The 24,031-nt window shown below is 50.5% G+C and overlaps 1 long non-coding RNA gene across 1 annotated transcript in view; it reads left to right on the forward strand.

The window, feature by feature from the left end:
* The window catches only part of LOC131384203 (uncharacterized), a 25,169-nt gene extending 1,569 nt beyond the window's left edge, over positions 1-23,600 (forward strand). The window contains exons 2-3 of the long non-coding RNA XR_009214833.1: positions 22,235-22,341; positions 23,485-23,600. This is a non-coding gene — a long non-coding RNA (uncharacterized LOC131384203). The remainder of the gene's footprint in view (positions 1-22,234; positions 22,342-23,484) is intronic.
* The last annotated feature ends 431 nt before the right edge of the window (positions 23,601-24,031 follow it).

Consider the following 24,031-nt stretch of genomic DNA (forward strand, 5'->3'; position numbering starts at 1 on the left):
TGTGTGGTGTGTGGTGTGTATGGGAGTGCTCTCTGGCCAGATGCAATCTTCTTCCTGTTCAGCTCCTGGGGCTGCTGCTACTCTTAGTTCAAAGGACTTTTTATCCCTGGCAAGGACAATTATTGGGGTCACGGTGACCTGCCTGTTTCGGCGCCTGCCTGGGCTTGTTTTGTTTGGCCTAAGACAAAAGCTTGAACTCTGGAACTGCCCAGAGGGGCGAGGGGTGCAAATTCCCTCTGCCTGACCTAACTGCAGTGTTCACAGGACTGACTCATTGTCCCCCCGGGTCAGGACAGGAGTGACATTCAAAAGAACTCATAAGCAGTTTGGCCAGGTACTGATCACTCCGAATGGATTCTGTGCTTGAGGAATCCACCAAAGGCCTTTTTGGTTTATTTTCCCAGAAGCCCATCAGTCACCATCTGGGGAGGACAAGGAGGGTACAGGCCTGATCCAAGGAGCTCTGGGGCAGACGGACTGTCCCTGTCGCGGCTTCTTTTACTGATAGTAATGACTCCCACTAGTCGAGTATGTGGGCGCCACTTCGCTCCATGCCAGGTACCATCCATGCCAGCACTTTCTTTTTCTTTTTCTTTTTTGAGATGGAGTCCCACTGTGTTGCCCAGGCTGGAGTGCAGTGGCGCGATCTTGACTCACTGCAACCTCCACCTCCCGGGTTCAAGTGATTCTCCTGCCTCAGTCTCCTGAGTAGCTGGGATTGCAGGCATGCGCCACCATGCCCAGCTAATTTTTGTATTTTTAGTAGAGACGGGGTTTCACCATGTTGGTCAGAATGGTCTCGAACTCCTGATCTCATCATCCACCCGCCTCGGCCTCCTAAAGTGCTGGGATTACAGGCGTGCGCCACCGCACCTGGCCCATGCCAGCACTTTCTAGGTATTATCTCACTTGATCCCATCCGGCTGTTTGAGGCAGGCTATATGAGCACCCCCATTTTGCAAATCAGGGAGCTGAGCCTGAGGAACCGAGTCCTTGCCCAGTCACACAGCCAGTAAAAGCAAGAGTTCTGATTTACTCCTAGCTGGTCTGGATTCTCTTGGTCCCCTTATACACCTGTTCCCTGCTGGGGGAAGCCAGCTGGGGGCGTGGAGACTGCCTTGGAAGGTGGCTGCTACGGCCCCCCAGACCTCCGGCAATAGAATTCCCTGTAATTTGGTTATAAATCATGTTCCTAACTAAGCCAGCTCTGAAGGTCACCGGTAATCAAACTGTCAGCAGGCCATCTGCAGTGGCTGCCGTGGTCAGGGCCCTGAGCCAGGAGAGCCCGGGGAATCAAGCGTCCTGCCCGCACCTTTACAAGTGGGTAAGAGGCTGGAAATGGGAACAGGTGAAGAGGGCTTGGGGCTGGGGCCGAGTGACAGCTGCGCTTCTGGCTTCAAGATAATGAGGAGTAGAGAAGCTCCAGCCTCGCCTCTGAGCTATCTTGGTCCTTCCTGCTGTTGGTAGCATTGAACCTCCTGATCCGTGGAAGGTGACTGCTTGCAAAGTTCTGATGACATCACATGGATGTGTGTTTGGGGGTATTCCCTGGGGAATGAGCTTAGAGGGGAAGCAGAAGAGTTGCATTTTCTAAACCACCAGCTAAGTGGCAGGTGCGTACACATTATCCTGTGTAATCCCTAAGCTTGTCCCATGTGGTAGCAAGTTCCTCTTATTATCTCCATCTCCTGGAGGCTCAGATTGGCAAAGGGGGCAGAGCTTGCAAGCATTCAGGTTGGTATTCAGGCTTACATCTGGGTTTTTTCCTTTTAGTTCTTTTTTTTTTTTTTTTTTTTTTTTTTTTGAGACAGTCTCACTCTGTTGCCCAGGCTGGAGCACAATGGTGCGATCTCGGCTCACAGCAACCTCTGCCTCTCGGGTTGGATTATCCTGCCTCAGCCTCCCGAGTAGCTAGGATTACAGGCATGTGCCACCACATCTGGCTAATTTTTGTATTTTTAGTAGAGACGGGGTTTCACCTTGTTGGCCAGCCTGGTCTTGAACTCCTGACCTCAAGTGATCCGCCCACCTCGGCCTCCCAAAGTGCTGGGATTACAGGCGTGCGCCACCGCGCCTGGCCTCCTTTTAACTCTTAACAGTATTTTCCAATTTTGACATTTTGAAATAATACTGGGAAATGCTGGTTAAACCAAGAGAAACAAGATTCCTGTCCGCAGGACTTCTCAGCGCCTTTAATAAATTGGATCATGATTCTTCGTGCACAGAGATGGGAAGCCAGGGTGGAGTCCTTGGAGGCTCTGGCAGGGAGGAGATTAGTACTACATTCCTACCCCAGTTCCACAGGGGAGCATGGCTGGCTTGCTCTCGAAGCCCTGGCCCCCCTCATCTGGATGCAGCCTACAGTGGGGTGAGCTGAGGCCTGGCTCCACACACCTCACAGGAACTCCTAGAAGAAGGGAGGCTATCAGGTACCCCAACCCCTATCCTGAGCTGTTAAGGACTCGCTGGCTCACTCAGGGCAGGTGAATCCCGCCAACCCACCGTCCGGCCTCACTTCTCCCTTCCACAGAGTAATATCAGTCTCCACCTCCCAGGTCCATCTGTGCACTTGAACCCCTGGATTTCAGGCCCAGTGTCCCTCAGAGATGGCTGCTCCTTACATGCCCTGGGCCCGGGCTGATAGACCAGAACCCATGGGCACCTCCCAACTCACTCCCTTTCGCTGCCAACTAAATTAGCTCCTGTGGGCATTCCTCCACCCCCAGCCCAAGAACAAACAGCAAATTAATGAAACAGATGGGCTCTGTCTGCTCTGCTGGCTCTCGGCACTCCCATACTCAGGGCAGGGCTGAGACTGGACTAAATCATTTCTCCTTTGCTCCTGGGCACACAGCTAGACTACATTGCCAGCCTCCCTTGTAGACAGCGACCTTGGGCCACATGGCTGAGTTCTGGCCAGTGGAATGTGGGTAGAAGTGATGACTGGCGTGCCCACACCTGGCCTGTGACACCTCCCACACAACGTCCCATCTGCCGCCCTGTTTTCTGCCAGCTGAATGAAGAGGATCCAACAGAGAACTCCGAGGCCCTAGGAGACTGGGGAGGACAAGTTGGAAGGAAGCTTTATTTGTTATTTTATTAAAATTATTATTATTATTATTTCGAGACAGGGTCTTGCATTGTTGCCCAGGCTGGAGTGCAGTGGTGCAATTATAGTTCATTGTAACCTCCGACTCCTGGGCTCAAGTGATCCTCCGGCTTCAGCCTCTTGAGTAGCTGGGACTATAGGTGCATGCCACCACATCTAGCTAATTTAAAAAATACCTTGTAGAGTGCGCATCTCCCTATGTTGCCCAGGCTGGTCTCACTCCTGGCCTCAAGGATCCTCCTGCTTCAGCCTCCAGAGTGCTGGAATTACAGGTGTGAGCCACCGCACCCAGCCTGGAAGGAATCTTTAGAGAGTGAAAGACCTGGGTGGCAATCCCAGCTCAACCCCTCCAAGCTGTGTGATCCTGGGCAGATCACTTACCTCTCTGAGCTCAGTTTATCCTCGTCTATAGATAGAGGATAATGATAGCGCCGTTCTTGTAAGGTTGTCTTGAGAATCAAATCAGATTCTTTGATTTGAAACAGCTCTGAAAGTTCATCTGAGCCCCAGGGCTCCCTGCAGTATTGTCTGGGGCCTTTGTAGCCACCGCATCACAGTTCAACTTCTTCCTCTGTCTAATTCTGCTCTTTTTCTTCTTTCCGGAAATCCCTACCTCTGAGTTCTGATGGAAGGCAGTTAGTATTGGAAGAGGTCATGGGAAGCAGATTTTTCAATGGGATTTTTGAGTTGCATTACTTGCGGGTCCAGCAATGAGGCCCCCATCCCTGGGGGTAGGTGTCTGTTGTGCTATAGCAGTGTAGTTGTTAAAACTCTCAGTCGTGGTGAACTGGGATGGAAAATCCACAGAAGGGAATGCATTGGCAGATATATCTCAGCCATTTGAGAGATTTGGGGGAAGTAATCATTATAAAAACTGTGGAGTCAGATAGTGATTGCTGGCCAAGCACAGTGGTTCACCCCTCTGTAATTCCAGCACCTTGTGAGGCCACAGTGGGAAGATCATTTGAGGGCAGAAGTTCAAGACCAGCCTGGGCAACCTAGCAAGATCCTGCCTCTACAAAAAAACGCAACCCAACCCAAACCAACCAAACAACCAAAAAACCAGCCGAGAATGTCTGAAGACATTTCTGGTTGTTATAATTGTGGGGGGCAGGGGGATGGCATGGCTGTTGGTACCCAGGAGGCAGAGGTCAGGGATGCTGTTAAAAATCCTACGATGCGGCTGAGCGCAGTAGCTCATGCCTGTAATCCCAACACTTTGGGAGGCCGAGGCAGGCAGATCACCTGAGATCAGGAGTTCGAGACCAGCCTGGCCAACATGGCTAAACCCCATCTCTACTAAAAATACAAAAATTAACTGGGCACAGTGGCGGGTGCCTGTAATCCCAGCACTTTGGGAGGCAAGCCGGGTGGATCACCTGAGGTCAGGAGTTGGAGACCAGCCTGGCCAACATGGTGAAACCCCATCTCTACCAAAAATACAAAAATTAGCTGGGCATGGTGGCAGGTGCCTATAATCCCAGCTACTCAGGAGGCTGAGGCTGGGAGAATCTCTTGAACCCAGGAAGCAGAGGTTGCAGTGAGCCAAGACTGTGCCACTGCACACCAGCCTGGATGACAGAGGGAAATGCTGTCTCAAAAAAAAAAAAAAAAAAAAAATTCCTACAGCTCCTACAACAAAGAATTATGTGGCCCAAAATGTGAATAGTGCCAAGGTGGTGGCATGCATCTGTAGTCCCAGCTACTCAGGAGGCTGAGGAGGGAGGATCGCTTGAGCCCAAGAAGTCAAGATTGCAGTGGGTGGTGAGCATACCACTGCACTCCAGCCTGAGTGACAGAGCAAGACCCTGTCTCAAAAAATAAAAGTAAAAAAGGGGAAAAAAAACCCAGATAGTGATTGCTGGGGTCTTTCCAATGCATTGGAAGAAGACCATGTAAAGCTGGGGTGATTAATCACTGATTTAAGTGAGGTGTGAGATCCAGAGGCCCTCCTTGGCAGCATATATCAAGAGACTCTCATCTTCTGCAGCTCGCAGACAGAAAAAGCTGAGGATCTGGCCCAGAACTTAATTATAAGTGGAGCTACAGAGAAGGCTGAATTCTCGACTCTGGCAAGTCTGCTACTCCAAGGTCAGAGCCTTGATTGGAAAGAGGGATGCTCATTTATGACATACGGATGGGGACATCTGGGTTGTTGCAGTTGAAAATCTTGAATCCCTAAATTCTCTGAAACCCTCTGGGCCTGCAGGGTGGTTCACTGCTTGTTAAAGGCAAGCAAAACCCTCCCTTGCTTGAAGCTGATGCAGAGTCCTCTGGCTTGCAAGACAATCTGTGCTGCCTCCTTGTCTGTCCCCCAGACCAGTATCTTGAGTCAAGTTACAACAGAATTCGGTTATACTAAGAGAATAAAGGGATGACAGAGAGGCTGCAGGACCCAGCCAACGTTCACTGGCAGACATCAGAAGAGGATGGATGGGACTGGATCACGAGGGTGCTGGGATCAAAGGCAATGGAGGAGGGAGTCAGGTAGGGAGAGTTCAGCAACGAGGGAGCCACCTCCAAGGATACAGGATTTAACTGCCTGGCAAGGACCCCAGGAGATGGTGCTAACTCGCTGTTAGGATGGCTCTTGGAAGCTTGGAAAAAGCAAGGGCTCATACTAGGTGAACTAGAAGTGCCAGAACTGCTGTGGCAGATGGTGGAAGATGGCATCAAAAGACTCAGAGAAGCTGGGCAAGGTGGCTCATGCCTGTAATCTCAGCACTTTGGGAAGCAGAGGTAGGAGAATCGCTTGAGTCCAGGAGTTTGAGACCAGCCTGGGCAACATGGCGAGACCCCTGTCTCTACAAAAAATAATTAGTTGTGCATTGTGGCATGCACCTGTAGTCCTAGCTACTAGGGAGGCTGAAGTGGGAGGATAGCTTGAGCCCTGGAGGTAGAGGTTGCAGTGAGTGCAGTGAGGTGATATCACGCCACTGCTCTCCAGCCTGGGCTACAGAGCAAGCCTCTGTAAAAAAAAAAAAAAAACAAAAACCTTAGGGAAGTGGGTGTGCTAGAATGGATAACTACATAAAGCCAGAAAAGTGACTTGCTAACTGTGTTCTTTGGGAAAGCCTAGAGGACTGCCCATTTACCATGGATGGGGGAGAGGGCTGAGGACATGGTTGAAATGCTCAAGGGTGCTGTTCTCTGTAAACCAAGGCTGACAGGAGGAGGTGCTGTGACAGACTGGGCTCCCTGAAAGCAATAAGGAAGATGGGATCCTGAAAGAATAGAGGCTCAGTGGTGGAACTTAAACATCACAGGCAAGGTGGGCAGAATTATCGTAATGAGCAGTAAGGTCAGAGTGGCAAATAGGGAGCCTGCAGAGAGCTATAAAAATGGCTCCTAGAACACGGTGTTCCCAGGGGCAAGATAGACAGGCAGCCAAAAAGAGTATTAAGTAATATTTTTTTTGAGATGGAGTTTCACTCTTGTTGCCCAGGCTGGAGTGCAGTGATGCCATCTTGGCTCACCACAACCTCCACCTCCCAAGTTCAAGCAATTCTCCTGCCTCAGCCTCTTGAGTAGCTGGGATTACAGGCTTGTGCCACCACCCCTGGCTAATTTTATATTTTTAGTAGAGAAGGGGTTTCTCCATGTTGGTCAGGCTAGTCTCTAACTCTCTGCCTCAGGTGATCCACCTGCCTCGGCCTCCGAAAGTGCTGGGATTACAGGCATGAGCCACTGCGCCTGGCAAGTATTATGTAATTTACACAGCCAAAAGAATTCAAGGATGGCTGAAGCTGCTGCCCCGGTAAAAGCCCACAATCCCTTACTGAGCTGGAGTTCAGGCCCAGAACCCATTCAATGAAGGAGAGACTTGATCCCCAAGAAGCAGCAGCCTGCAACACATGGCAAATGTACATGGTAGTGGTTACCCCATTCCTCTGCAAAAGAACCTGCAGCCATTTGTTTGAGTTACTGTACCCTGGTGAAAGGAATAACCAGACATTTCTAAGATTACTGGCTACAGGATTCAAGGGTTCAAGATGGGCCAGGTGCAGGGGCTCATGCCTGTAATCCCAGCACTTTGGGAGGCTGAGGCAGACGGATCACGAGGTCAGGAGATCGAGACCATCCTGGCTAACATGGTGAAACCCTGTCTCTACTAAAAATACAAAAAATTAGCTGGGCAGGGTGGCAGGCACCTATAGTCCCAGCTACTCGGGAGGCTGAAGCAGGAGAATGGCGTGAACCCGGGAGGCATAGCTTGCAGTGAGCCAAGATCGCACCACTGCACTCCAGCCTGGGCGACGGAGTGAGACTCTGTCTCAAAAAACAAAAAACAAAAAACAAATAGGGTTCAAGATGACGTGTTGATATGTAGGGATCCAAAGTGTCATCATCGCCTCCTGTTAGGGTAGGAGAAGATGGGACCCAGAAAATAGTAGAATCCTGGTCTGAGCTTTGACCACAGTAGATACACTGAATTCATGAACCCACCCAGTTCCCTAGCTCCAGAATTTGTAATTGGGATGGGCACACATGATTGGCAGAATTCATACTCTGTTCCTTGCCCTTTGGTCTAAAAGCTATGTGGTGAAGCCCAGATGGAAGTCTTTGAAACTATCCCCCATCCTGATCAAGTAACAAACAAAACAAACAAACCCAGCATCACTGTTTAGGGGAAATGGCAGAAATTAGCATCACTTTTAAAGACCCAAGATTTGTGAGTGGTGGTCCTCATCCCATCCTTATCCAATTCACTAGCTTGTTCCCTACAACAACAACAAAGAAACTCAGATGAATTCTAGAAGATGAGAGTAGACTTTCTTTTCTTTTCTTTTTCTTTCTTTTTTTTTTCTTTTGAGACAGAGTCTCGCTTTGTCACCCAGGTTGGAATGCAGTGGCACCATTTCTGCTCACTGCAACCTCCGCCTCCAGGGTTCAAGTGATTCTCCTGCCTCAGCCTTCTGAGTAGCTGGGACTACAAGCATGTGCCGCCATGCCCAGCTAATTTTTGTATTTTTAGTAGAGACAGGGTTTTGCCGGATTGACCAGGCTGGTCTCGAACTCCTGACCCCAAGTGATCTGCCCACCTCAGCCTCCCAAGGTGCTGGGATTACAGGTGTGAGCCACTGCGCCAGCCCGAGAGTAGACTTTCATCAGTACAACCAAGCAGTAGTCTCACCTGCAGCTGCGGTGCTACATACAGTGTCTCTACTAGGGTAGATTAACACAGCCTTCGGTACACAGTGTGTGGCTGTTGATCTGGCAAGTGGCTTCTTCTTCCATTTCTAGTAGGAGGGGTAACTGGAAGCAGTTTGCAATCCCGTAGGATGGAGAACAGCATTCACCTACAGTTCTGCCTATGTGTGTGCTAACTTTGCCACTCTTTTTCATCATATAGTATGAAACTGGTTCTCCACTGGGCCATTTGGCAATGTCTGGAGACACTTCTGATTGACACAACTGGGAGGGGGCAAGCTATTGGCATCTAGTGGGTAGAGGTCAGGGATGCTGCTAAACATCTTCCAATGCATGGGACAGCCCCTACAACAAAGAATTATCTGGTCCAAAGTGTGAATAGTGCCAAGGTGGAGAAACTTTAGACTACAGGGATCCAGAACATCCCATCATTCCATAGAACATCACACTGATCCATCATTATTATTATTATTATTATTATTGAAACAGGCTCTCTTTTTTACCCAGGCTGGAGTGCAGTGATGTGAACACAGCTCAGTGCAGCCTTGACCTCCTGGGCTCAAGCAATCCTCCCACCTCAGTCTCCTGAGTCACTGGGACTATAGGCATGTGCCATCATGCCCGGCTAATTTTTTATTTTTTGTAGAGACAGGGTCTTGCTATGTTGCCCAGGCTGGTCTCAAACTCCTGGACTCAAGCAATCTTTTCACTTCTGCCTCCCAAAGTGTTAGGATTACAGGCATGAGCCACTGCGCCCAGTCCACACTGGTCCATTATATCAATAAGACACATTGGCCCATTATATCAATGACATCACGTTAATTAGTCTGGATGGGCAAGAAGTGGCAAATGATTTGGAAGCCTTGAAAAGACAGACATGCTTCGGAAGGTGGGGACTACCTATCAGTGAAGTTTTTAGTACAGTGGTTTGGTTTGGGGCACACCAGGACATCTCCTCCAAAGGAAACCACAAGTTGTTGCATCTTGCACCTCCCACACATCAGAAGGAAACAAAACATCTTATAGGCCTTTTTTGGGTTCTTTAAGCAATATATCCCACACTTGACAAATACTGCTGCAATCTATTTTGCCAAGTGCCAAGGATAGCTGCCAGCATTGAGAGGGGCCCAAGGCAGGAGAGGGTTCTGCAGCAGCTCCAGGCTGTGGTACAAGCAAGTCCCACGTCTGTAGTCATGTGACCCAGCAGACGTTGATAACAGACATATCTGTGGTGGGAAAAGACGCTACGAGTTTATGACAAGTCCCAATAGGAGAATACAACATAGATCCCTAGCCTTCTGGAACAAGGCCACGCCATCTGTAGTGGAAAATCATGCATTATTCAAAAAATAGCTTTAGTGTGCTTCTGGGTCTTGATAGTGCTGGAGCCTCTGCTCAGCCTGGTAGAGACAGCTTCGATATGACACTCTATGAGCATGGAGAGTCATCCCCCAGAACACAGAGTATACCCCAAATGAATGACCATACCATATGCTATGGTGTTGTGTCTGCAGTAGGTAAAACACACGTTCTGGAAGCTAAGGGGTGAAAGTAACGGAGCCATCACTTACTGTCATCCTCAGTGACTCATTTAGGAAATTCATTTCCTATCCCTGCAACTGTAAGCTTTGTGTGTCTGAAGATCTGCTCTGGTTTCCAGATGGGGAACACTTTACCAGGGTATAGAGTAAGAGCTCCCCTAAACTTTAAGCCACATCTGCCACCTGGTCATTTCAGATTCCTTGGACCAAAAGGCCATGAGAGGAGGGAAGGAGTCACCATACTGGCAGGAATTACTGTCCCTGATCAACTGGCAGGAGAAAGTAGGATTGCTGTTACACAATGAAGGCAGGGAAGATCAGTTTTGGTACCCACGTGATCTGTTGGGCTGTCTTTTGTTATCCTCTTGCCCATTTTTGACAGTAAATGGGTAAGTGCGGCAGCCATGAGCTGGGAAGGGCACAGTGACCAGGGAGGGGCCAGACCTGTGAGGGATGAGGGTCTGGGTCATCCCACGGGGTGAACTCTAGATCAGCAGAGATGCTCGCCAAGGTTGAGGGGAATCTAAGATGGACAGTAGAGGAGGGAGATGGTGGGTACCAGTTGCAGCTTCAGGATCAGCTGTAGTGGCAAAGAAACAGTAGTGCAACCAACTAGCCATCTTCCTTTACATTTTTTTCGGGGAAAGAGACCACCCAGAATCCTGGAACAATGGTCCCTAGATGGACAGACTCACTCTGTGAAGCAGGTGGATCCCAGTGGAACGAGGGGTGGCAGTAGTGAATGCTGCGGTGCCCCACACAGATCTACTGAGAACCAAGGTGCTTGTTCCCTCACCACTGGGAGTGCTGGCTGCTGATGGCTCATGGCGAAGTCCCTCCTCCAGAATCGCCCTCTGCCAAAGGGAGTTTTCTCACCCAAGATTATGCCCCCTCCTCAAGGGCAGCCCAGATCCAATGGCTGGTCCAGGCAAGGGCACAAAGTTCTGACTCCTTTACCTTGTTTTGGGATAGTTTCATAGGGTCGGTCCAGCTCCAGATCTCCCTGTGGGATCGGCGGAGGCCTCCATTGCAGCTGCATCACAGTCCAGCAACTCCCTCTGCCTAATCCTGCTTCTCCCCAGCCCCCTAACGTTGCTGCGAACGAATTCTCCGTGGTAAGCCTCCTGTATGCAAAGCAGTGCCTCAGAGTTTGTCTGCTGGGGAAGCTGACCTAAGTCACGGAAGATGATGAGGCATAGGGGTTGTTTTTGTTCCTGGCTGTATTAGTCAGGGTTCTCCAGAGAAATAGAGCCAACAGATGCAGATAAACAGAGAGAGGTTCACTGTGAGGGACTGGCTCAGTGGAGGCTGATTATGGAGGCTGAGAAGTCCCACGATCTGCCGTCTGCAAGCTGGAGGTCCAGGCAAGCCAGTGGTGTCATTCCAGTCCAAACCCAAAGTCCCGGTCTGAGTCTGAAGGTCCGAGAGCCAGGGGCATAGATGTCAGTGGGCAGGAAGAGCTGGATGTCCCAGCTCTGGCAGAGAGCAAACTGGCCCTTCCTCTAGCTTTTGGCTCTGTTCAGGCCCTCAGTGGAAGGGCCAATGCCCACCCACATGGGTGAGGGTGGTCATCTTTAGTCATCCACAGATTCAAATGCTGATCTTGGCCGGGCACAGTGGCTTATGCCTGTAATCCCGGCACTTTGGGAGGCCGAGGCAGGTGGATCACTTGAGGCCAGGAGTTCAAGACCAGCCTGGCCAACATGGTGAAACCGCATCTCTACTAAAAATACACACACACACACACACACAAAATTAGCCAGGCATGGTGGTGGGTGCCAGTAGTCCCAGCTGCTTGGGAGGCTGAGGCAGGAGGATTGCTTGAACCCAGGAGGCAGAGGTTGCAGTGAGCCGAGATCACGCCACTGCTCTCTAGCTTGGGCAACAGAGCAAGACTGTCTCAAAAAACAAAAACAAAACAAACAAACAAAAACAAAAACAAATGCTGATCTCTTCTAGAAACACCCTCACAGACGCACCCCAAAATCAGGTTCTACCAGCTATCAAGTTGATGCATGAAATTAACTATCACATCTGCCCAGTGGTTTAGCATAAGGGAAGCCACACGGGCTAAACTTTAGAGTCATGGCTCTCTCTGCTCCTTTTTTTTCTTGCTCTGTCACCCGGGCTGGAGTGAGTGGCATGATCTTGGCTCACTGCAACCTCGGCCTCCCGGGTTCAAGCAATTCTCATGCCTCAGCCTCCCAAGTAGCTGGGATTACAGGTGTGTGCCACCATGCCCAGCTAATTTTTGTATTTTTAATAGAACTGAGGTTTCACCATATTTCCCAGGCTGGTCTTGAACTCCTGAGCTCAGGCAATCTACCTGCCTTGGCTTTCCAAAGGTCTGGGATTTCCGTCATGAGCCATGGTGCCCAGCCTTTGCTCCCCTTTTGATGCCAGACCCGGACAGGCCAATGGGTAGCTCTGGGGCTGCTGGCCTTCTGTGTGTCCTCTCCTGTGGATTTTAGAAATGAGCATAGAATTCTAGAGGGATGAGTTGGGAGGAGGAACAGGAGCCCAGGATGAAAACTACAGCTCAAGTGGGCAGACAGGGAAGTGAGGGATGACGATTCACAGCACATCAATTTACACCTCAATTACAGGCATCCAGGCCTTCAAAGCAGGGACATCAGGAAAGCCGGTTGTGAAAGGATTCACCTTGGGACTCATCTGCAAGGGTGACTTCTAGCTCATTTAATATACATTTGAATAATACAATAATAGGAACGGGTTTGTAGATGGCCGGGGGTGCTGGCACCATTCCCTCGATGATGCTCACAGGAACTCTATAAGGATGGAGTGATCATAATCTCCATCTTACACAAGGGGAAACTGAGGCTCAGAGAGGTTAAGCGACTGACCACCGTCACACACGAAATTGCAGAATTGAGTGTCAGACCAAAGTCTGCTGTACCCAAAGGCAATCACAGTGGTCATTTGGGAGCCCTACTGTTTTGAGACCCCACAGAGAAAGTGTGGGCGTTCCGTGTTCCTCTTACTGATTTATTGATTTTACGTTGTCTTCTGGGCATGCGCTGTTCCTGCCCGAAGTCCAGACTGTGGGACTGGTGAGAGAGCCATGAAGGAGACTTCTGGATGATGTCCTGGTCCCCCTGCCTCCCTCTGGCCCCGTGTCTCTGAGTCTGTTCCCCTCCCATGCTCTCGCTTGCTCAGACCTGGCTGTTAGATTCAGTATGTGGCCTCAGGAAGTCCCCTCCTCCTGCTTCACGACACTGTCTTGGTGCTGAGAGCTTGAAGGGCTCCCACTCTGATAATAACTTCCAAATGGACTCCCACGTCAGCCCAGTCTAGGGGTTTGGAGTCAATGGCTTTTTCACAGTGTGACTTTGGGCAGAGAACTCAACCTCTCCAAGCTCAGTTTGCACTTGCAAAACGGGTGTAACAACATCTTCCCCCAGAGATTACGTATTCAGTTAGAGGACACATGAAAGAGCGTTCCAGAGTGTTCCTCTCACCCCTCTGTCTTTCTCTCTGTTCTCAGCTTCTCTCACCTTCCTCAGAAGTCCCCAGACTGAAGTGAGCTTTATTTACATTTCAGGAGAAACGCCAGACTCTGGGTCTAGATATCATCTCTTCCCAGTTTCCCAGGAGCGTAGCCTGCGGTCCTCCTGTCCGGCAGCCTCTGCGCCATGACTGTGTGGCTGAGCTGCCTCTCCCTACCCTCTCTCCCTCCCTCCCCTTCACCTCTGCCCTCTCCGTCTCTCCCCCCAGTCTCTCCCAGGCCTCAGCCCTCCGCTGCTATTTGCCAATTCCCTCCTGTTTTCCAGCACACATCATCGTTGCTACTTTTGATTACATTCCCAGTCTCTTTTCAAGTTTATTTCCCTCAGGTCTTCTGACTTGCTTGGAGCCAGGAGGGAGCAGAGGTGGCTTGAACCTCTGGGGAAAGCTGGTGAGTTGGGGGATGATAGAGGAGGTCACGGAGAGGGGCCATTCCCACTTCCCACTTTGGGAGGAGGCACTCCAGTACCTTCCTGATGGCCTGTCCAATATCCATATTCTGGAGTGGGGGGCGCTGAGCTAAGCCATTGTCTCAGATGTTCATGCTCCAACTCCTGCCCAGCCCCTACCATCGCCATCTCTTTAATCCCCTCCCAGTCCCACCATCGCTGTCTCTTTAGCCCCCTCCCAGCTTCACCATCTCTGTCTCTCTTTTTTTTTTTGAGATGGAGTCTTGCTCTGTCGCCCAGGCTGGAGTGCGGTGGTGTGATCTTGGCTCACTGCAACCTCTGCCTCCCAGGTTCAAGCGGTTCTCCTGCCTCAGCCTCCCAAGTAGCTGGGATTACAGGTGTGTGCCAGCACGCCCAGCTGTCTTGTATTTTTAGTAGAGACAGAGTTTCACCATGTTGCTTAGGCTGCTCTCAAACTCCTGACCTCAGGTGATCCACCTGCCTTGGCCTTCCAAAGTGTCGGGACTACAGGCGTGAGCCACTGAGCCTGGCCCGTCTCCATCTCCTTAGTCCCCTCCCAGCCCTCAGGGAGTGTCCTCAGGTCCAGCCCCCACTCTGTCTGTCTGGGTAGTTGTATAGCCTTTGGCAGCTCGCACAGCCTCTGATCATGAAACACTCTTTGGCAGAGTTGGGAAGCATCTTAAAAGGCCCCAATCAGGCAGTGTCTTCACTTTAAAAACAATATCATTTTTATTTCCATAGGTTTAGGGGTATAAATGGTTTTCGGTTACATGGATGAGAGTGGTAAAGTCTGGGTTTTTGGTGTATCCGTCACCTGAATAGTGTACATTGTACCCAACAGGTAATTTTTCATCCCTACCCCACGCCCCCTTCCCCTCTCTGAGTCTGCAGTGTCCGTGCTGCCACTCTGTAGCATTTCAGCTTCTTGGCTGTGGACTTTGCGCTGGCTCATCAGCCATCCTGAATCTCGCATTCCTTAGGGCCCTTCTCATGGGGCACATTCATAAGTGTTAGAGATGATGTATTCGAAGTGCAGGGTTAGTGCCCCCAAAATAGTAGCTCTTATTATTACTGATAGTGGAATGGAGTCCTTGTGTTTTCTTTTCTTTTCTTTTCTCTCTCTCTCTTTTTTTTTTTTTTTTGAGACAGAGTTTTGCTCTTTCGCCCAGGCTGGAGTGCAGTGGCATGATTTCGGCTCACTGCAACCTTCGCCTCCCAGGTTCAGGCAACTCTCCTGCCTCAGCCTCTCGAGTAGCTGGGACTACAAGCATGCACCATCAAGCCAGGCTAATTTTTGTATTTTTAGTAGAGACCGGGTTTTGCAATGTTGCCCAGGTTGGTCTCGAACTCCTGACCTCAGATGATCCACCTTCCTTGGCCTCCCAAAGCTGGGATTACAGGTGTGAGCCATCATGCCCAGCCGCCTTGTGTTTTCTTTTCTTTCCTTTTTTTTTTTTTTTTTTTGAGATGGAGTCTCACTCTGTCGCCCAGGCTGGATTGTAGTGGCATAATCTCAGGCTCACTGCAAGCTCTGCCTCCCGGGTTCACACCATTCTCCTGCCTCAGCCTCCCAAGTAGTTGGGACTACAGGCACCTGCCACCATGCCTGGCTAATTTTCTGTATTTTTAGTAGAGACGGGCTTTCACGTGTTCACTAGGATGGTCTTGATCTCCTGACCTCGTGATCCGCCCGCCTCGGCCTTCCAAAGTGCTGGGATTACAGGCGTGCGCCACCGCACCTGGCCTTGTGTTTTCTTAAAGAGTAAGATTTAGAGTATGGAAGACTGTGGGCTGGGTGCAGTGGCTCACGCCTGTAATCCCAACACTTTGGGAGGCCAAGGTGGGCAGATCACTTGAGGCCAGGAGTTCAAGACCAGCCTGGCCAACACAGCGAAACCCCGTCTCTACTAAAAATACAAAAATTAGCTTGGCATGGTGGTGCATGCCTGTAGTCCCAGCTACTCGGAAGGCTGAGTTAGGAGAATCATTTTAACTCTGGAGGCAAAGGTTGCAGTGAGCCAAGATCATGCCACTGCACTCCAGCCTGGGTGACAGAGCGAGACTCTGTCTCAAAACCAAACTGAACCAAACAAAAAAGACTAAAATGTGGCTACACCAAGAGGAATTTGGGTTCCAAAGTTATGCAGGTGCCTTCTTTGTTTAGCCAGTTGTGCTGGTCCTTGGAACACAGGCAGAAGGAGATTTCAAAGAGCTAGTGAGATTCCAGGGCAGAGGAGAAGAACAAGCGGAGGGGAAGAGAGGAGAAAGAAGGGTGGAGGGAGCTGAGTAGGAAGAGTCCAGCCACGTGGTGGTGGGCTACAAGTGGGTGAGAATGAGACCAAGGTAGTTTCAGGAAGAGAATGCCAAATGCTGCATTTTCTACAATGTCAACCTCCTCCATCTCCAAACCGTCAGCGAAGTTGCTCCTCACCATGAAGTGCCGTGGGGGCTTTCAGTTTCCCCTGTCGAGAGCCAGAAGAGGGATCTCATGCAGAACAGGGCAAAGCAGAAAAAAACGAGGTGAGTAGAAAAAATGAAAGAGGCCCCCGTCTTTTGCCGCTGACATGCCCCCACAAAACTGCCAGGAATATTGAATCATTTGACTCCTTTTTTTAAAGGGTCTTTTCCTCTTTTATTTTGAGATTTTGAACATTTCAAACCTCAGAAAAGTTGAAAGAGCAGTCCATCAAACATCTGTGTATCCTGCACGTGGGTGCACCCATTGTGAGCATTGGTCACTTTTACTTTCTCTCCTTCTTTCCTTTCTTCTGATTATCTGGAAGTGAATTGCAGACATCTGATTCTCCATCCCTAAATAATCAGCACATGTCTTCTATGAGCAAGGATCTTCTCCTCCATAACCATAATGATATAATTATCATACGCAAGGACTTAACACGGATGTAATAATGTTATCTAACGTTCTGCTCATATTCACATTTCCCCAATTGTTCTAAAAATGTCAGTCATAGCTGGTTTTCCCCCATTCAGGAGCCACTTAAGGATCGTGCATTGCATTTAATTGTCATGTCTCTTTAGTCTCCTTTAATCTAGTCTTTTGGTCTTTCTTGTAATTGACATTTTTGAAGAGTCCGTATCAGATGTCTTGTAAAACACCCAGCAACCTGAATGTCTAATTGTTTCCTAATGATTTGATTCAGTCCTTACATTTTTGGTGAGAATACTAAACAGAAGATGTCTTGCACTTATTATTGCATTGCCCAAGGAGGCATGTAATGTCAGCTTGTCCTATTTCTGGTGACCCTACATTTGATCACGTGGTGTCTGCTAGAGTTCTCCTTTGAAGGTATCTTTTCCCTTTTGTAATGAATAAGTAATCTGTGGTGATATTGTTAGACTTGTGAACATACTACTGCATCCATTGATGATCCTTGCCTGGATCACTTGTTACACTGGGAATTGCAAAACTCATTTGCCTCTGGAAGGGCCAGAGCGTCTGCTGGCACGTGGCTTACATGGGTGGCCATGGAAGCTCCTCCATGAACTGGCCCACGTAGGTGGTTTCCTGAATGTGACAGCCAAGTGTCTCCAATGGCCTGTCTTAGCCCCTTCTGATCAGTCTTGCTTTTTGATGTCCTTGACAGAGGAACTGGCTTCTCTGGCCAGAGAGCTGGTCTTTTACCACCTGGAGAAACTTGGCCCCCTGGGAGAGCCCAGTTGAATGGCTGCTAGTTCACTAGTTCAGCCACTGGTGGCTGGGAGTGTGTGTGTGTGTGTGTGTGTGTGCACGCACGCGCACATGCAGGCACATATACACTGGGTGGGAGGGGCATCTGGGTACTTGGAACCCAGAGGCACATATCTGCTCTGTGCCCAGGAGCTGCAGGGTGCTGGGCTCTAGCCTTGGTTTCCATGGCAATGGGCAACCTTCTTCATTCTGCTCCTCTCTGAACCAGCTGACAGCAATGGGGCTTTGGGGCAGAGACACAAGACGGGGAGCGGGCTTCACCAGACCCTCCGTGAATATCTTGGAGATGAGAAGTCTGAGCAACTGCTCCCCTCACCGTACTACAGAATGACTTTTCCAGGGACTCTGGTGCCCCCCACCTACTGCAGAATGTATTCTTCCATCAGCAAGATCTATGACAACATCAAGGTGGCAGCGGGGCCCAGCATCTTCCTTGTGAATTCCACTGAATCTGTTAAACATATTCAGATCTGTAGTTTCTTGATCTGCTGCCTACATTGTCTTGATCTGTTTGCACGTATTATCTGTCTTGCAACACCTTTTTGAGGTGGGTGTTATTATTATTCCCATTTTATAGGTATAGAAACTGAAGCTCCTAGGGTCACGTGGATAGTAAGGGGTGAGGCCAGAACTCGAACTCAAGGTAACAGTGTGGTATAGCATCTAAGAGTGTGAACTGCAAAGACAGGCTAGTGCCGATTTCAAATCCTGACTCTTTCACTTATTAGCGGGGTGATTTTGGCAACGATAGAGACTCCCAGATGGCTAAGGTGGGGCCTCTCCAGGGCCCAAGATCTGCTATCAGACTTATATGTTTAGATGCTTCACGTTCTCAGTGTCCCCAAAGCTCTCGAGGGGACTTACACCAACAGAAGTCCCCAGAGGAGTGCGTCCATGTGGCTAATTTCTGGCCGGTGAAAAGTAAGTGTAAGTGATACATTGAACTTCTAGGGAGTTTATTTATTTATTTATTTATAATTTTTGAGATGGAGTCTCACTCTGTTGCCCAGGTTGGAATGCAGTGGTGTGATCTCAGCTCATTGTAACCTCCGTCTCCCAGGTTCAAGTGATTCTCCTGCCTCAGCCTCCTGAGTAGCTGGGACTACAGGCGTGAGCCACCACGCCCAGCTAATTTTTGTACTTTTACTAGAGACGGGGTTTCGCCATGTTGGCCAGGCTGTTCTTGAACTCCTGACCTCAGGTGATCCACCCGCCTTGGCCTCCCAAAGTGTTGGGATTACAGGTGTGAGCCACCGCGCCTGGCCGGGAGTGTTTAAAAGAAAGGGGCTGTCCCTTTTGTCTCTTCTCTCCCTTCCTCTTTCCTGCTGTTTAGAATGTAGTTGTGATGGATGGAGCACCAGCAGCCATCTTGAATAAGAGGTGATCTTGAGGATGGTGGAGCAGACATAGAAAGGTCCTGGGTCCCTGATGACTTCATGGAAAGACCTCGCCAGCCCTGAACTGCCTAGATCTGGACTTTTGTGTCTGAGAGTCTCAACCCTTATGTAGTTGAGCTGCTAGTTTACAGGGAGCTGATGCTTGCCGCTGAAGGTGATCCTGCATGATACATCGAGTGATCAATTTACAGTGAGAAAAAAGCTCTTCCAATGACCCTGATTTCTACTCACTCACCATCTAGGACACCTGGACTGAGGATTCACCAGAGGTCATGGCTGAATGTGGAGCGGGCATGCATGGTCATGCTCTGGGAGGTGTTGACTTCAGGCAGGGATGAGCCTGGTGTGCAGCCCTGCCCACAGCCTGATGCTCATGCTGGCAGATCCAGTGCCCCTCCTTCTCTCCAGGTCAGCACAGGTTGAACACTCTTCGTATAACAGGTGGGGCATAGCACCACTGGTTAGATTTGGCTCTCCAACCCTATGGAGACACTTTCAGATGTGTCCCTCAGCCTGAAAGCCATGCTGCCCTCCCGATCAGATGTAGGACACACCTGGCCCCCTTTCTTTCTGGCAACAGTGACTCACCATCTCTAAAGATGGTGCACCTGCCTGCTCTCATATGCCAGCCAATTCTGCTGATGTTGAAGGGTGACATGCCCTGTCCCCAGACCCCGGGTCCTGTGGATGGCGGGGCAGATGGGCTGCTCCCTTTTGGGCCCTCTGTCCAGCAGGCCCAGCCTAGCCTGGCTCTCTTTTTCAACTCTGGCTGCTCTTCCCTTGGCTCAGGGCATGGTGTTGTGATCACACAACCCCAGCCCCAAAGTTGCAATTCTTTCCTCCACTTTTTGGCTCTGGTTTTCCCAGGTATATGTGAGAAGAGAAGCTCAATGTCATATTTTGGTAATGTCAGCTCAGGAATTATATGGGCATTGGAGGGGATGCCATCAGTGTGAAGCTGAACTTTTCCGCACTGCAAAAATTCAGGGCCGGGCACAGTGGCTCACTCCTATAATCCTAGCACTTTGGGAGGCTGAGGCAGGAGGATTGCTTGAGCCCAGGAGTTCAAGACCAGCCAGGGCAACATAGGGAGACCCCCTATCGCTACAAAAAAAATTAATAATTAGCCAGACGTTGTGCACACCTGTAGTCCCAGGTACTTGGGAGGCTGAGGTGAGAGGATCCTTTGAGCCTGGGATGTTGAGCCTCTAGTGAGCTGAGATCGAGCCAGTGCACTCCAGCCTGGGTGACAGAGCCAGACTGTCTCAAAAAAAAAAAAAAACTTTGGACTTTACCCATCCACCCATCCACTTGTCTGCCCAAAACCCATCTATAGTAGTCTCTGCTTATCTGTGGAGGATACGTTCCAAGACCTCAGTGGACACCTGAAACCTCTGATAACACTGAGCCAGTTACACACACACACACACACACACACACACACACACACACAATATGTTTTTTCCTATAGCTGTGTACTTATGATAAAGTTGAATTTATCAATTAGGCACAGTAAGAGATTAACAACAACTGATAAAAAATAGAACAATTAAACAATATACCATGATAAAAGTTACGTGAATGTGCTCTCTGTCTCTCAGAATATCCTATTATACTGTATCACACTTAACTGTTATCTCAGAAAGCGAAACCGCAGACGGATAACGGGCGATTACTGTATTCCAGGAACTCTGCTAGGCATTGGAGATAAAGAAACGAATAAGAGATATTTCCTTTGCTCAAGGAGCCATGGGTAAATGGCAGTTACACCCCAGGGCCATATGTGCTGTGAGAGGGAAGAGGCCAGCGATCTGTGGGAGCTTAGGAAGGGCGGCTCCCCCAGCTGGGACAAGAGTGGTGTGGAAACCTTCCAGCTAGAGGCAGTTTTTCAGCTGAGACCTGAAGGGTGAGTGGGAGCTATTGGTGGGGTGTGCCGAGAGGAAGCGGGAGATACCTGGAGAGGGAGAAACAGTATGAGAGCCTGGAAGCCAGAGCATGGGATGTTCGCAGTGCTGCAGGTAGCTGGGTATGGCTGCGGCGTCGAAGGCGGGCACGGGATGCCACAAGGGGAGGGGTGGGTGAGACCCGCAGGGCTGATCCACCTGAGATGCTAATGGCGTCTCCCCTCTGAAAGTTTCATATGTTTTTGGTTTGCTCAAGGAGGCAGGGAAAAGAAAACAATTCCCTACCATGTGACCCCAGCAGCCCAGAGACAGTGAGCACCTGACCAAAGCCCCACAGCCATTCTTCAGCAGTCTCTGACTTCCCGCCCAATCTTTGCCCCAGGCCTGGCTTGCCCTTGAAACTACCCAATTATTTGAGAGCTCCCCCCAGCCTGTCCCACTGGAGGAAGCAGTAGGGGCATGTGCCCACTCCCTGGGCACCCTGTAACTCAGCTCAGCCTCCCTCCCTCGGCTCCCTCGGCCATGCCTTTGATGAGGAGGCCTGGCTGCTTAGTCACTGGGGCCAGCACAGGCAGCCCCTCGCTGTGGAGCGTCCCTCCAGTGGAGCACAATATTTCCTCCAGGTCTCTGGGGCGTGCTCCCCGACTCCCCTAGAAGGCTCCAGCAGGGTTTGGGGCTGGTCAGGAGGTCCAGGAGGGCTGGCTGCATCTTGTATTTGAGTTGCATGTTGTGTTTGTGCAGGTACGTTGCATAATGTACGTGGCATGGGTTTGGTGGGTGTGTAGTGTGAGGGGTGGATTGTGTGTTGCCCATGTGTGGTTTGTGTATGTGTGAACTGGGTGGTTTGTGGGTCTTACAGGGCGCATGCATGCTCCGTCCTTTATTCGTTCAGGCTGCAGGAAAACCAGCCTCTGGGGCCCGCTCTGCTTAGGCCGGGGCTTGGACCTAGCATTTGGGCAAGTATGAGCTGCCCACCCTTTCAGCAGAGCCCTTGGTGGGCAAAATGGCCATTATGGTTGACTCTGTGGGGCCAGTTCAGGGGATCCAAGGTGTGATGACCAGTTTCCAGTGGGGTGTTATTCCACTCAGGTGGGTCAGGGGAGAGGGCAGGAGAAAGAGGAGAGGGAGCTGGGGGGGCGGGCGAGCATGGGGCACCCTAGGGAAGGGCAGGGAGGGCAGGAGGTGAAACAGCTTGGGCATTGCTGGGCCAGGGATTCACCTCCTAACTCCTTAGCTCCTTCAAGTCTTTGTGCAAATGTCACCTTCTCAAAGAGGCCTCCCCTCCCCTCCCCTCCCGATTCAAGATGACAACTTCGCACCTCACTTCCATCCTCCTAACTCTCCCCTGCTTTGTCTTCTTTTTGCCGACATAGTCTGTGCCCTCTTCTAACCACCGTATAATTTACTTATTTATTATGTGATTCTTTATTGTCTGTCTCCTCTCGCCCCACACTGACACTGGGATTATTTTGTCTGTTTTGTTCACAGATGGATCCCACATGCCTGTGGTGACCGCTTCGTGGACACTCAAGAAATATTTGTGGGGCCAAGTGTGGCGGCTCACGCCTGTAATCCCAGCACTTGGGGAGGCTGAGGTGAGTGGATTACCTGAGGCCAGGAGTTCGAGACCAGCCTGGCCAACATGGCAAAACCCCGTCTCTACTAAAAATACAAAAATTAGCCGGGCATGGTGGCACATGCCTGTAATCCCAGCTACTCAGCAGGCTGAGGCAGGAGAATCGCTTGAACCTGGGAGGTGGAGGTTACAGTGAGCCGAGATCGTGCCATTGCACTCCAGCCTGGGCGACAGAGCGAAACTCTGTCTCAAACAAAGGGAAATATTTGCGGATTGGATGCACGCGTGAATGAACAGTGTCTGCCCCTGGGAGGGCGGGCTCGGGTCTGCAGTGCTCCAAGTGTGTCCCTGAGCATCTCCTTGGGCTGTGGGAGTGGGGCAGCCCAGCCTGAGCTTGGGATGGCTGGTGGGCAGCAGGTGGTGAAGCGGGCCGGGGCTGCCACTCCATGTCCCCTGGCACGGACCCACCTTCCACTGCCTCAGATGCCGCGCCCGACTGGACACTGGCTGGTATCCTCTTCCCCAGGCCAGCCCAGGACCCAGCGGGCAGCGTCTTGGCATCCTCCTTCCTGGCCCTGGAGGGTGTGAAGCCAGCTCTGGGCTTCCTGGGAAGTGTGTACCTGTCACCTTCTTCTGGCAGCCAACCCGGCTCCAGCACCCCCTCCTCTGAGGCTTGTCTGTGTTCAACTGCCCGGAGGGGTCTCTGTTCCAGCTGCACAGCCTCTGGGGAAACCTCTTAGAAGCTTCTGGAGAGGCCCAGAGGCTGTGGCGGTGTGACCTTGTTCCAGGGCTCCTGCCTGGCGGCGGCAACAGAGACCTTCCTTCCCAACACAGCCACATGGTGTCCTCCTGACAGGCGGGGGAGGGACAGATGGTTCCCTATGTACCAGCGTCCTCTGTCTTATGTCTCAGGGGGTACCTTTGCTGGCCAGGGCCTGCACTTTCCAGTGTCCTGGGAGTGTGGATCAGGGACCTTGGAGGCTTTCTTCCCAGGGCTGGTTCTCAATTGGCTTCCCAAATGTCACAGATCCAGACTAAGCATCTTCACCCTCACCCCTGTCTCATCAGGCTCAGTGAAGGGTGTCCCAATGGCCCAGGGGCTCAGCTCTAAAGCCCTGGGGTTGTCCTTGACGCCTGTCTCTCTCATATGCTGTCTTTCAAGGAATCCTGGCAGCTCTATCTGCAAATAATCAGAATCCAACAATTTCTTCCCCGCGCTGCTGCCTCTTCCCTGGTCAGAGACGCCGCTGACTCTGCTGGGAGCAATGCCCTGGTCTCCTAACTGGTCTCCTGCCTCCACACTTGCCCCCTCTGGTCTGTTAAGTCCAAGTCCTGTTCTGGATGTTTCATATAAATGGAATCATGCAATCAGTGGTACTGTGTGACTGGTTTATTTCCTGAGTGCTACATTTTACAACTCCGTGATGTTATTATTTGGCTGGAGCAAAAGTTATTGCGGTTTTGGCCCTTGCTTTTAATGGCAAACCCACAATAACGTTTGCAGCAACCTAAATAAGTAAGCAATGGTTAATCCACACATTCTCAAATGTATTAGAAAGGAATAATAGTAAATATTTGGAAGACAGTCAGTGGGGCAGGATGTGAGGTAAGAAGAGTGACTGTAGGTCAGGAGTCAGGGGCTTCAGGTTCTAGTCCTGATTCTGTCTTTAGCCCTGCAACCAAGTGAACGCAGCAACCTCTCTGGGGAC

This window comes from Hylobates moloch, unplaced genomic scaffold, assembly GCF_009828535.3.
Source record: "Hylobates moloch isolate HMO894 unplaced genomic scaffold, HMol_V3 SCAFFOLD_9, whole genome shotgun sequence".
NCBI classification, from domain to species: Eukaryota; Metazoa; Chordata; class Mammalia; order Primates; family Hylobatidae; genus Hylobates; species Hylobates moloch.